The 12,894-nt window shown below is 39.0% G+C and overlaps 1 long non-coding RNA gene across 1 annotated transcript in view; it reads right to left on the bottom strand.

The window, feature by feature from the left end:
* LOC141276727 (uncharacterized) overlaps positions 1 to 12,894 on the bottom strand; it is an 82,214-nt gene that overhangs the window by 33,424 nt on the left and 35,896 nt on the right. Inside the window, exon 2 of the long non-coding RNA XR_012326716.1 lies at positions 6,597 to 6,788. This is a non-coding gene — a long non-coding RNA (uncharacterized lncRNA). The remainder of the gene's footprint in view (positions 1 to 6,596; positions 6,789 to 12,894) is intronic.

Here is a 12,894-nt window from a genome sequence, read left to right as displayed (position 1 = left end):
GGGGACATGGGTGGACCTCTGCATGGCACTTGGGGATGCCCTGCCTTCGAGTCTCTTTTTTTGATATTACCGCTAATTTTTGAAAAGAAAACATTTGCCCCTGGAAATCTTTTTCCATATTTTTTTTCTGACTCAAGAGATCTGTGACTCGCAACAGAGCTTTCCCCTCCCCACACCAGGAAAAGATATACCTTCAGCAAAGCACATAAAGGATTAAGGATGACGTAGCCTACGACTCTTCAGCTGGGTGTTTCCTCCTCTCACTTTCTCAGTATGGACTCAGAGATGGTCAGATTTCCTATATGCCCAAAACTGATGGAAAATCTCTGCAGGAAACTGGGGTGATAGCAACTTCTGGCATCTTTGCTCGGGGATGAAAATCCTCAAGGCTCTGTGTCCCCTTCTCCCTTCGTCCTCAACCACAAACTGGAGTCTTAAAATGTACCAAGTCAGGACTTCCCTGGTGGCGCAGTGGTTAAGAATTCGCCCGTCAATTCAGGGGACACGGGTTCGAGCCCTGGTCCAGGAAGATCCCACATGCTGCAGAGCAACGAAGCCCGTGCGCCACAACTACTGAATCCCGTGCGCCTAGAGCCTATGCTCCACAACAAGAGAAGCCACAACAATGAGAAGGCGTGCACTGCAATGAACAGTAGCCCCCACTCATCGCAACTAGAGAAAGCCCACGTGCAACAACAAAGACCCAATGCAGCCTAAAATAAATAAATTAAAAATATATATATACGTCAGAAAGAGAAAAACAAATGCCGTATGCTAACACATAGATATGGAATCTAAGAAAAAAAAAAAAGGTCATGAAGAACCTAGGGGTAAGACAGAAATAAAGACAGAGACCTACTAGAGAATGGACTTGAGGATATGGGGAGGGGGAAGGGGAGGGGAGGGGAGGGGGGAGGGGGAAGGGGAGGGGAGGGGGAAGGGGAGGGGAGGGGGAAGGGTAAGCAGTGACGAAGTGAGAGAGTGGCATGGACATATATACACTACCAAACGTAAGGTAGATAGCTAGTGGGAAGCAGACGCATAGCACAGGGAGATCAGCTCGGTGCTTTGTGACCACCTAGAGGGGTGGGATAGGGAGGGTGGGAGGGAGGGAGACGCCAGAGGGAAGAGATATGGGAACGTATGTATATGTATAACTGATTCACTTTGTTATAAAGCAGAAACTAACACACCATTGTAAAGCAATTATACTCCAAAAAAGATGTTAAAAAAAAATGCTGACTGATAATATGTAATAGGCAGTGAGTATATTATCATTATTCCAGTTTATAGGACATTAGAAATGTTTCTTAATTATCACATGCATCCTTATTACTCATCTTGCCATACCTGTTTCTAAAATACTTGCTCTTAACTTGGGGTCAGGAAACATACTTATATTATATGTAGAACTTTGCATATGTGTCTACTTTTGAGGGAAATAAATTTGTTTTGTTTTATAATGAAATTCCAAAGAAGCAGGTAACCCAAAATATATAACCACTAAATTTTCTAGCAAATGAAAATTTTAGAGAAAAAAAACTGTATTAAGAGCTGATAGGCTGGAAGCCTAGGATTCTACACCGACACTGCAGCTAGTTAGCTGACATTTTTGCAGATCTTTTATAAAATGATAGTATTTCTCTTGCTGACAATTTAAATCTCCCAATCTGTGTCCCGTTCTCTCAAGCATCACTAACAAATTTGCTGTGATGACTGTACACTCCTTGATAGTGAAGACATTACTGTTGTCAAACTTGTACTCTCTAAAGTTGCCCACTCACAGAATGGCTCAGACTAGGTACTCTGAACTGAAACCGTACAGAATCCATGGCATGGTAGAAGAACTAAAACTTCTATTCTAAGGCAAAAATAAGTTTATCAATATTGACCTTCCTCAACAGAACTCAAGGGAATCAGTATTGTAGAAGTTTCAGGCTCTAGGACGGGTTACTCTAGTAATGTGGGTTTTGTAGTCAGGCACCTTCAACTCCCAGCTCTGCCTCAACAATGGTGGGAACATATACAATGCTTTCAATGTATCTGTTTCAATTTACCCTTCTATAAAACTGACATAATAATATTACTATTTAGCTTAGTTTTTACAAGTTTTAAAGAAGGTAATACATGTGTTTTTGTTTGTTTATTAGACCTGTGATCTGGCTTGTACTAATTAATTAATTAATTCATCCATTCAGTTTTATTTATATATAATTGACAAATAAAAATTGTATGTATTTAAAGTTATATATATATACCAAGTCCTCTTCTTCCTTTTCAGTCTCAACTGTCATCCATTTAAAATATTTTTCCCTTTTTTTTTTACATCTTTATTGGAGTATAATTGCTTTACAATGGTGTGTTAGTTTCTGCTGTACAACAAAGTGAATCAGCTATACATATACATATATCCCCATATCCCCTCCCTATTGCGTCTCCCTCCCACCCTCCCTATCCCACCCCTCTAGGTGGTCACAAAGCACCGAGCTGATCTCCCTGTGCCACGCGGCTGCTTCCCACTAGCTATCTGTTTTACATTTGGTAGTGTATATATGTCAATGCTACTCACTCACTTCGTCCCAGCTTACCCTTCCCCCTCCCCGTGTCCTCAAGTCTATTCTCTACGTCTGTGTCTTTATCCCTGTCCTGCCCCTACGTTCATCAGAACCGTTTTTTTTAGAATCCATATATATGTGTTAGCATATGGTATTTGTTTTTCTCTTTCTGACTTACTTCAAAAAAAAAGATGCAAACGTGACACAATTAAACAATGGGAATACATCAGTTTCACTTAATTTTCAGTTTTATACTTTATATGGAGGAAAACATACACAAAAATTTAATTAGATATTCTCTTATGTTGTTTACAGTAATTAAAATCAAGTTTACCGCAGCAAGGAGAGAAATTACAGACTATTTCATCAATAAAAATAATAATAAGTAAAAACTAAAATAAAATATATTTTCTGAGCACCAACTCTGCATAACATACAACATATAGGCAGCCTTGCTAGAAAGGAATATTTTTCTACTGAGCAAGAAATTAGAAATGGTTGAAAGAAGAAGAAAATATTAGGAAAATTCGCCCACTAGAGTAGATATACTGTGTAACTAACCACCAGTAATACACAGTTGTAACTGGCAACTCAGGCTAAGATCCCCTGCTCTGTAAACTCATGATTTACCCCCCAACTTGTAGATTCTAAAACTGTTTCCTCTAAGTTTCTGGATGGTTCCTCACTCTAGGGTCTAGGAGATGGTGACCAAGTCCATTTCGCACAGAAAGTGTAAAATGTGTTAGCCCAAGGTGAGATGGGTCACGGGTTTTTCTGAATCCAGATGAAGAGAAACTGGGAAAATTCAGGTATATTTGTGAGCAGTTTTTTTCCTGAGCAGGAGATGCTTGGATTTGCATTTGATGTTGTCTGCTCCTCAGTTCTGGGGAAACCTGCCAAGGTCCTTCAGTATCTGCAAAGCAAAGGGACTTTACTGGAAAGGAGGGCCTTGAGAAAACATGGCGCTGGGAACCATGCTCCTTTGCGTCGTCCTCCGAGATGCTGCTATTTTCGTGGACAGAGCTGCCTACTCTGCGGGGTATTAGTGATGGAAAAGTGCTTCTTTCCTAAGTGAGGACTGAGCCTGCCCTTAGCCTATTTTCTTGTGCATCCTTACAGAGCTGTGGGCGTGTTCTCAGCAGTTTTGGGTGGCATGGATGGACAGGAAGGACATGCAGGCCCATCTAGCCCCATAGGCCAAGAGGAGAGACTCAAAAGGACACCAGCTCCCCTTGGCCCAGCCCAGCCTACACTGCAGGTGGGATTTAAGATCAGGTAATCCAGCTTGGAGAAATGTCCTCATGTTCTGTGGCTAGTAGTGGGGCAAACCAATGATTCTAAAGAGATCAAAGCCGGATGGACTTCTTACTAGAGTTACGGGGAAAATGTCCACTGAGGCTTGGGGTCTGGGGTCATCTTGGGAGTGCACCAGTGGGGAGACAGAAGCGGGCTGTGAACCGAGGTAAGGAGGGGGCTGGGAGAAGATGCCCTGCAGTGGTTGTATGTGATTCTGCTCGTCTCCTGTGATCATGGATCCATCTTTAATATTTTTCTGGAAGTTGGAACCTGCTCTTTGCTGCGGTGCAGGACCCAGAGGAGCCAAGGGGAAGGCCACGCTCAGCCTTTGTGTTAGTTTCCTGTTGCTGCTGTACTAAATTACCACAAACTCAGTGGCTTAAAATAACACAGTCATTCCTACATTCCTGGAGGTCAGAAGTCTACAATGGGTCTCAAGGAACTAAAATCAAGCTGGTGTTTCTTCTGGAGGCTTTAGGGGAGCATCAGTCCCTTGCCTTTTCTATCATCTAGAGAGCTCCTGGATTCCTTAGCTCATGGCTGCATCACTCCAACCTCCACTTCCATCCTTGCACCTGCTTCTCTGACCCTGACCATCTTGCCTCCCTCTTAAAAGGATCCTTGTGAAGATATCAGGCCCACTTGGTGAATCAGGGGATCTCCCCATGGCAACATTCGCAATTTAGTCACATCCTGCAAAATCCCTTTTACCATGTAAAGTAACATGTTCACAGCCTCCAGAGATTGGGACCTGGACACCTTGAGAAGCCATTATTAGCCTTCCACAGCCTTCCAGCCCCAGCCCAAATGAGCACTGACAGATGCACCCAGCAAAGGAGCCCACCCAAGAGGCACTGGTGGCAGAGGCCACAGAGGGGATCCACAAGGTGCAGGAGGCCAAGGTGGGAAACCACGGCAGGGGAGTGGGCGGGTCCTCAACACTCTTCATTTCATATTAACAACAAATCAGTTTTAGTATAAACAAAACCCAAATACTACACAGAACATACTTGTACTAAAAATTATTCAGTGTTTATCTGACATTCACATTTAAATGGTTGTCCTGTATTTTCATTTGCTAAATCCAGAAACCCTGGAGGAGCTCACAGAAATAGTTCTGAGGCATTTGGAAGGAAACTACTTAAAGGAAGCTAGTGTCCTACAATGAGGCCATTAGAGAGGTTTGCTGGTGTTATTACATCACACATTGTACTCATCGATTTTACAAATTACAGTCATGGTTCCCTTAACACTTTCTTATTTCCACATTAATATTTCTCTGATCTTAATTTTATTGTCTTTTCTAATGTTAGGTTTTCTGCATTTTTAAAACTTGGCTATTTTATCCAGGTACTAAATATACGTTTCAAAAATGTCATTCCAACCAATGTATCGAACTGAGCATTTTATTTTCATAAAGCAAAAACATCACCTGTTGCCTACAATAAACAGAGTGTGGTTCAAACAGTGAAAGTCATAATTGGGCCACTGACTGTCAAAGTTCTTCTTGGACTTCAAGACGATCAAGCTAAAGTTGACAACAAGTTATATTTCTTGTGCATCAGAAAATTCTCAGAGATCTCATGTGAAATGGTATGATTCTTCAAAGGCATCATAGCCTGGGTATTGAAAAGAGTCTCAAGTAAATTTCTATGTCATGGAAGACTTCCTAAGCAGTCAGTGGTCAGAAGTGTGAAAAAGCCCCAGGATGATTTGACATCCTTTTTAAAGAGTGTATATCCTTGGAGGGCAGACAGCAGAAGCAAGAAGAACTACAATCGTGCAGCCTGTAGAACAAAAACCACATTCACAGAAAGATAGACAAGATAAAAAGGCAGAGGGCTATGTACCAGATGAAGGAACAAGTGAAGATGATCCAGGACCTCGGAAAAAGAATGGAGGCAAAGATCAAGAAGATGTAAGAAATGTTTAACAAAGATGTAGAAGAATTAAAGAACAAATAAATGGAGATGAACAATACAATAACTGAAATGAAAAATACAGTAGAAGGAATCAATAGCAGAATAACTGGGGCAGAAGAACGGATAAGTGACCTGGAAGACAGAATGGTGGAATTCACTGCTGTGGAACAGAATAAAGAAAAAAGAATGAAAAGAAATGAAGACATCCTAAGAGACCTCTGGGACAACATTAAATGCAACAACATTCGCATCATAGGGGTCCCAGAAGGAGAAGAGAGAGAGAAAAGACCAGAGAAAATATTTGAAGACATTACAGTCAAAAACTTCCCTAACATGAGAAAGGAAATAGCCAACCAAGCCGAGGAAGTGCAGAGTCCCATACAGGATAAACCCAAGGAGAAACACACCAAGACACATAGTAATCAAATTGGCAAAAATTAAAGACAAAGAAAAATTATTGAAAGCAGAAAGGGAAAAATGACAAATAATATACAATGGAACTCCCATAAGATTAAGAGCTGATTTCTCAGCGGAAACTCTACAAGCCAGAAAGGAGTGGCATGATATACTTAAAGTGATAAAAGGGAAGAATGTACAACCAAGATTACTCTACCCAGCAAGGATCTCATTCAGATTCAATGGAGAAATCAAAAGCTTTACAGACAAGCAAAAGCTAAGAGAATTCAGCACCACCAAACCAGCTCTACAACAAATGCTAAAGGAACTTCTCTAAGTGGGAAACACAAGAGAAGAAAAGGATCTACAAAAACAAACCCAAAACAATTAAGAAAATGGTCATAGGAACATACATATCAATAATTACCTTAGGGCTTCCCTGGTGACGCAGTGGTTGAGTGTCCGCCTGCTGATGCAGGGGACACGGGTTCATGCCCCAGTCCGGGAAGATCCCACATGCCACGGAGTGGCTGGGCCCGTGAGCCATGGCCACTGAGCCTGCACATCCGGAGCCTGTGCTCCACGACGGGAGAGGCCACAACAGTGAGAGGTCTGTGTACTGCAAAAAAAAAAAAAAAAAAAAATTTCCTTAAACGTGAATGGATTAAATGCTCCAACCAAAAGACACAGGCTTCCTGAATGCATACAAAAACAAGACCCATATATATGCTGTCTATAAGAGACCCACTTCAGACCTAGGGACACATACAGACTGAAACTGAGGGGATGGAAAAAGATATTCCATGCCAATGGAAATGAAAAGAAAGCTGGAGTAGCAATACTCGTATCAGATAAAATAGACTTTAAAATAAAGAATGTTACAAGAGACAAGGAAGGACACTACATGATGACCAGGGGATCAATCCAAAAAGAAGGTACAAAAATCATAAATATATATGCACCCAACATAGGAGCACCTCAATATATAAGGCAAACGCTAACAGCTATAAAAGAGGAAATGGGCAGTAACACAATAATAGTGTGGGACATTAGACCTCACTTACACCAATGGACAGATCATCCAAACAGAAAATTAATAAGGAAACACAAGTTTTAAATGACACAGTAGACCAGATAGATTTAATTGATATTTATAGGACGTTTCATCCAAAAACAGCAGATTACACTTTCTTCTCAAGGGCACACAGAACATTCTCCAGGATAGATCACATCTTGGGTCACAAACCAAGCCTCAGTAAATTTAAGAAAATTGAAATCATATCAAGCATCTTTTCTGACCACAACGCTGTGAGATTAGAAATCAGTAACAGGGGAAAAAATGTAAAAAACACAAACACATGGAGGCTAAACAATACATTACTAAATAACCAAGAGATCACTGATGAAATCAAAGAGGAAATCAAAAAATACCTAGAGACAAATGACAATGAAAACAAGATGATCTAAAACCTATGGGATGCAGCAAAAGCAGTTCTAAGAGGGAAGTTTATAGCTTTACAAGCCTACCTTAAGAAACAAGAAAAATCTCAAATAAACAATCTAACCTTACACCTAAAGGAACTAGAGAAAGGAAAACAAACAAAACCCAAAGTTAGCAGAAGGAAAAAATCATAAAGAACAGAACAGAAATAAATGAAATAGAAACAAAGAAAACAATAGCAAAGATCAATAAAACTAAAAGCTGGTTCTTCGAGAAGATAAACAAAATTGATAAATCATTAGCCAGACTCATCAAGAAAAAGAGGGCAAGGACTAAAATCAATAAAATTAGAAATGAAAAAGGAGAAGTTACAACAGACACTGCAGAAATACAAAGCATCCTAAGAGACTACTACAAGCAACTCTATGCCAATAAAATGGACAACCTGGAAGAAATGGACAAATTCTTAGAAAGGTATAATTTTCCAAGACAGAACCAGGAAGAAATAGAAAATATGAACAGACCAATCACCAGTAATGAAATTGAAACTGTGATTAAAATTCTTCCAACAAACAAAAGTCCAGGACCAGATGACTTCACAGGTGAATTCTATCACACATTTTCAGAAGAGCTAACACCCATCCTTCTCAAACTCTTCCAACTAATTGCAGAGGAAGGAACACTCCCAAACACATTTTATGAGGCCACCATCACCCTGATACCAAAACCAGACAAAGATACTACAAAAAAAGAAAATTACAGACCAATATCACTGATGAATATAGATGCAAAAATCCTCAACAAAATACTAGAAAACAGAATCCAAGAACACATTAAAAGGATCATACATTGTAATCAAGTGGGATTTATCCCAGGGACACAAGGATTCTTCAATATATGCAAATCAATCAATGTGATACACTATATTAACAAACTGAGGAATAAAAACCATATGATCATCTCAAGAGATGCAGAAAAACCTTTTGACAAAATTCAACACCCATTTATGATAAAAACTCTTCAGAAAGTGGGCATAGAGGGAACCTACCTCAACATAATAAAGGCCATATAGGACAAACCCACAGCAAACAGCATTCTCAATAGTAAAAAACTGAAAGCATTTCCTCTAAGATCAGGAACAAGACAAGGATGTCCACTCTTACCACTATTATTCAACATAGTTTTGGAAGTCCTAGCCACGGCAATCAGAGAATAAAAAGAAATAAAAGGAATACAAATTGGAAAAGAAGAAGTAAAACTGTCACTGTTTGAAGATGACATGATACTATACATAGAGAATCCTAAAGATGCCACCAGAAAACTACGAGAGCTAATCAATGAATCTGGTAAAGTTGCAGGATACAAAATTAATCCACAGAAATCACTTGCATTCCTATACACTAATGATGAAAAATCTGAAAGAGAAATTAAGGAAACACTCCCATTTACCACTGCAACAAAAAGAATAAAATACCTAGGAAACCTACCTAGGGATACAAAAGACCTGTATGCAGAAAACTATAAGACACAGATGAAAGAAATTAAAGATGATACCAACAGATGGAGAGATATATCATGTTCTTGGATTGGAAGAATCAACACTGTGAATATGACTATACTACCCAAAGGAATCTACAGATTCAATGCAATCCCTATCAAATTACCAATGGCATTTTTTACGGAACTAGAACAAAAAATCTTAAAATTTGTATGGAGACACAAAAGACCCCAAATAGCCAAAGCAGTCTTGAGGGAAAAAAATGGAGCGGGCGGAATCAGACTCCCTGACTTCAGACTATACTTCAAAACTACAGTAATCAAGACAATATGGTACTGGCACTAAAACAGAAATATAGATCAATGGAACAGGATAGAAAGCCCAGAGATAAACCCATGCACATATCATCACCTTATCTTTGATAAAGGAGGCAAGAATATACAATGGAGAAAAGACAGCCTCTTCAATAAGTGGTGCTAGGAAAACTGGACAGCTGCATTAAAAGAATGAAATTAGAACACTCTCTAACACCATACACAAAAATAAACTCAAAATGGATTAAAGACCTAAATGTAAGGCCAGACACTGTAAAACTCTTATAGGAAAACATAGGCAGAACACTCTATGACATAACTCACAGCAAGATCCTTTTTGACCCACCTCCTAGAGAAATGGAAATAAAAACAAAAATAAACAAATGGGACCTAATGAAACTTCAAAGCTTTTGCACAGCAAAGGAAACCATAAACAAGACAAAAAGACAACCCTCAGAATGGGAGAAAATATTTGCCAATGAAGCAACTGACAAAGGATTAATCTCCAAAATGAACAAGCAGCTCATGCCGCTCAATATCAAAAAAATAAACCACCCAATCCAAAAATGGGCAGAAGACCTAAATAGACATTTCTACAAAGAAGATATACAGATTGCCAACAAACACATTAAAGGATTCTCAACATCACTAATCATCAGAGAAATGCAAATCAAAACTACAATGAGGTATCACCTCACACTGGTCAGAATGGCCATCACCAAAAAAATCTACAGACAATAAATGCTGGAGAGGGTGTGGAGAAAAGGGAACCCTCTTGTAATGTTGGTGGGAATGTAAATTGATACAGCCGCTATGGGGAACAGTATGGAGGTTCCTTAAAAAACTAAACATAGAACTACCGTATGACCCAGCAATCCCACTACTGGGCATATACCCTGAGAAAACCATAATTCAAAAAGTGTCATGTACCAAAATGTTCATTGCAGCTCTATTTACAATAGCCAGGACATGGAAGCAACCTAAGTTGCTTCGACAGATGAATGGATAAAGAAGATGTGGCACATATATACAATGGAATATTACTCAGCCATAAAAAGAAACAAAACTGAGTTATTTGTAGTGAGGTGGATGGACCTAGAGTCTGTCCTACAGAGTGAAGTAAGTCAGAAAGAGAAAAACACATACCATATGCTAAACACATATATATGAAATCTAAAAAAAAAAAAATTGTTCTGATGAACCTAGGGGCAGGACAGGAATAAAGACACAGATGTAGACAATAGACTTGAGGACACGGGAAGGGGGAAGGGTAAGCTGGGATGAAGTGAGAGAGTAGCATTGACATACAAACACTACCAAACGTAAAATAGATAGCTAGTGAGAAGCAGCCATATAGCACAGGGAGATCAGCTCAGTGCTTTGTGACCACCTAGAGGGGTGGGATAGGGAGGATGGGAGGGAGACGCAAGAGGGAGGGTATATGGGGATATATGTATACATATAGCTGATTCACTTTGTTATACAGCAGCAACTAACACAACATTGTAAAGCAATTATACTCTAATAAAGATGTTCAAAAACAAAGGTCAATAGATATACACCTGTAATTAATATAACATTGTAAATCAATTATACTTAAAGAAGAAAATAGGTCAATCGAAGCTTTACAAACTAAAATTCAAAGAATGAAAAACAAAATCCCCAGAACATTCTAGAGTGATGGGAAAGGGGAGTTTCCTGGTTAGGATTCTGGGCTTTCACTGCCATGGCCTGGGTTCAATCCCAGGTCGGGGAACTGAGATCCCACATAACCTGCTGTGTGGCCAAAAAGAAAAAAAAAAATAGAGTGATGGGACAATTTCAACAGGTATAATAAATGCATAATTGGAATACCTGAAGGAAGAAAGAGAGTGGAACAGAAGAAATAGTTGAATAATTATGGCAAAGAACTTTCCAAAATTAATAATAATTGCTCCAAATCCCAGATCCAGAATAACAGAGAACATTAAGCAGAATAAATGCCAAAAAATATCTACATGCAGGCATAACATATTCAAACGGCAGAAAACCAATGACAAAGACAAATTATTGAATGAAGGCAGCAGGAGGGAAAAAAAACACTTTATCAGATGAAACAGAATTTTAGCAGCCATTCCACCATAAACCACACAAGAGAGAATGGAGTCAAAGCTTTTCTGTTGAAATAACAAAAATGTCAATCTAGAATTCCATGTTCAGAGAAATCACTCTTCAAAAGTGAAAGAAAAAGAAAGATTTACTCATATAAACATAAACTGAGGAAATCCATCACCTGTTCTGCAAGAAACATTAAAAGATTTTCTCACGCAGAAGGAAAATGATGTAGGTCCAAGACTTGTATCTACATTTAAAAAAAAAAAGGAAGAGCATCGGAGAAGGAATAAATGAAGGTAAAGAAAATATGTTTTATTCTTAATTGATCTAAGAGATAACTATTTGTTTGAAGTAGTAATAATAACAACGTATTAGGTGATTACAGCAAATAAGTAAATGAAATGAATGGCAGCAAGGTCATAAGGATGGAAGGGAGAAGTTGGGAATTCTCTTTTACAAGATAACCTCACTACATATAAAGTAGAATAATGTTATTTGTAGGTAGACTTAAATTAGTTTAAAAGTGAGTTTTGTAAACTCTTAGAGCAACAATTTTTAAATTTTTTTTTTTTATAAATTTATTTATTTATTTAGTTTCGGCTGTGTTGGGTCTTCGTTTCTGTGCGAGGGCTTTCTCTGGTTGCGGTGAGTGGGGACCACTCTTCATCGCGGTGCGCAGGCCTCTCACTGTCGTGGACTCTCTTGTTGAGGAGCACAGGCTCCAGACCCGCAGGCTCAGTAGTTGTGGCTCACAGGCCCAGTTGCTCCGCGGCATGTGGGATCCTCCCAGACCAGGGCTCGAACCCGTGTCCCCTGCATTAGCAGGCAGATTCTCAACCACTGCGCCACCAGGGAAGCCCCTAGAGCAACAATTTTTTAAGAAGCATACTTGCTATGCTAAGAGAGCAGATAAAATTTAATCATATGAAATGCTCAAATAAAATCGGAGAAGGCAGGAAAGAAGTCTCTGACGATATATAGAAAATGGTTACAACCATGGTCGATACATTAATCCAAATATATCAGTAATCACATTAAATATGATTAAAATAGACTGTCAGAGAAAAAAAGACCACAGTATATGTTATCTACATGAAAGTGACTATAAACATAAAGTTTAATGTAAAAGATTGGAAAAGATAGACCATGCTAATACTATTCTAAAGAAAGCTGGAGTAGCTATATTAATTTCAATGCAGATTTTAAAACAAGGAAAATTATCAGGGGCACTACATAATGATACAGGGGCTATTTCTCAAAGAAGACATGTAACAGTTCTAAAGATGTATGTACTTACGAAGAAGGCATTGAAATACATGAAGCAAAATTTGATACAACTGAAGGAAGAAATAGTCAAATCCACTGTTAAAGTTGGAAT

This window comes from Tursiops truncatus, chromosome 16 (genome assembly GCF_011762595.2).
Source record: "Tursiops truncatus isolate mTurTru1 chromosome 16, mTurTru1.mat.Y, whole genome shotgun sequence".
Taxonomy (NCBI): Eukaryota; Metazoa; Chordata; class Mammalia; order Artiodactyla; family Delphinidae; genus Tursiops; species Tursiops truncatus.
The sequence above is the reverse complement of the archived record's forward strand: the minus strand, read 5'-3'. Positions and strand labels throughout refer to the sequence as shown.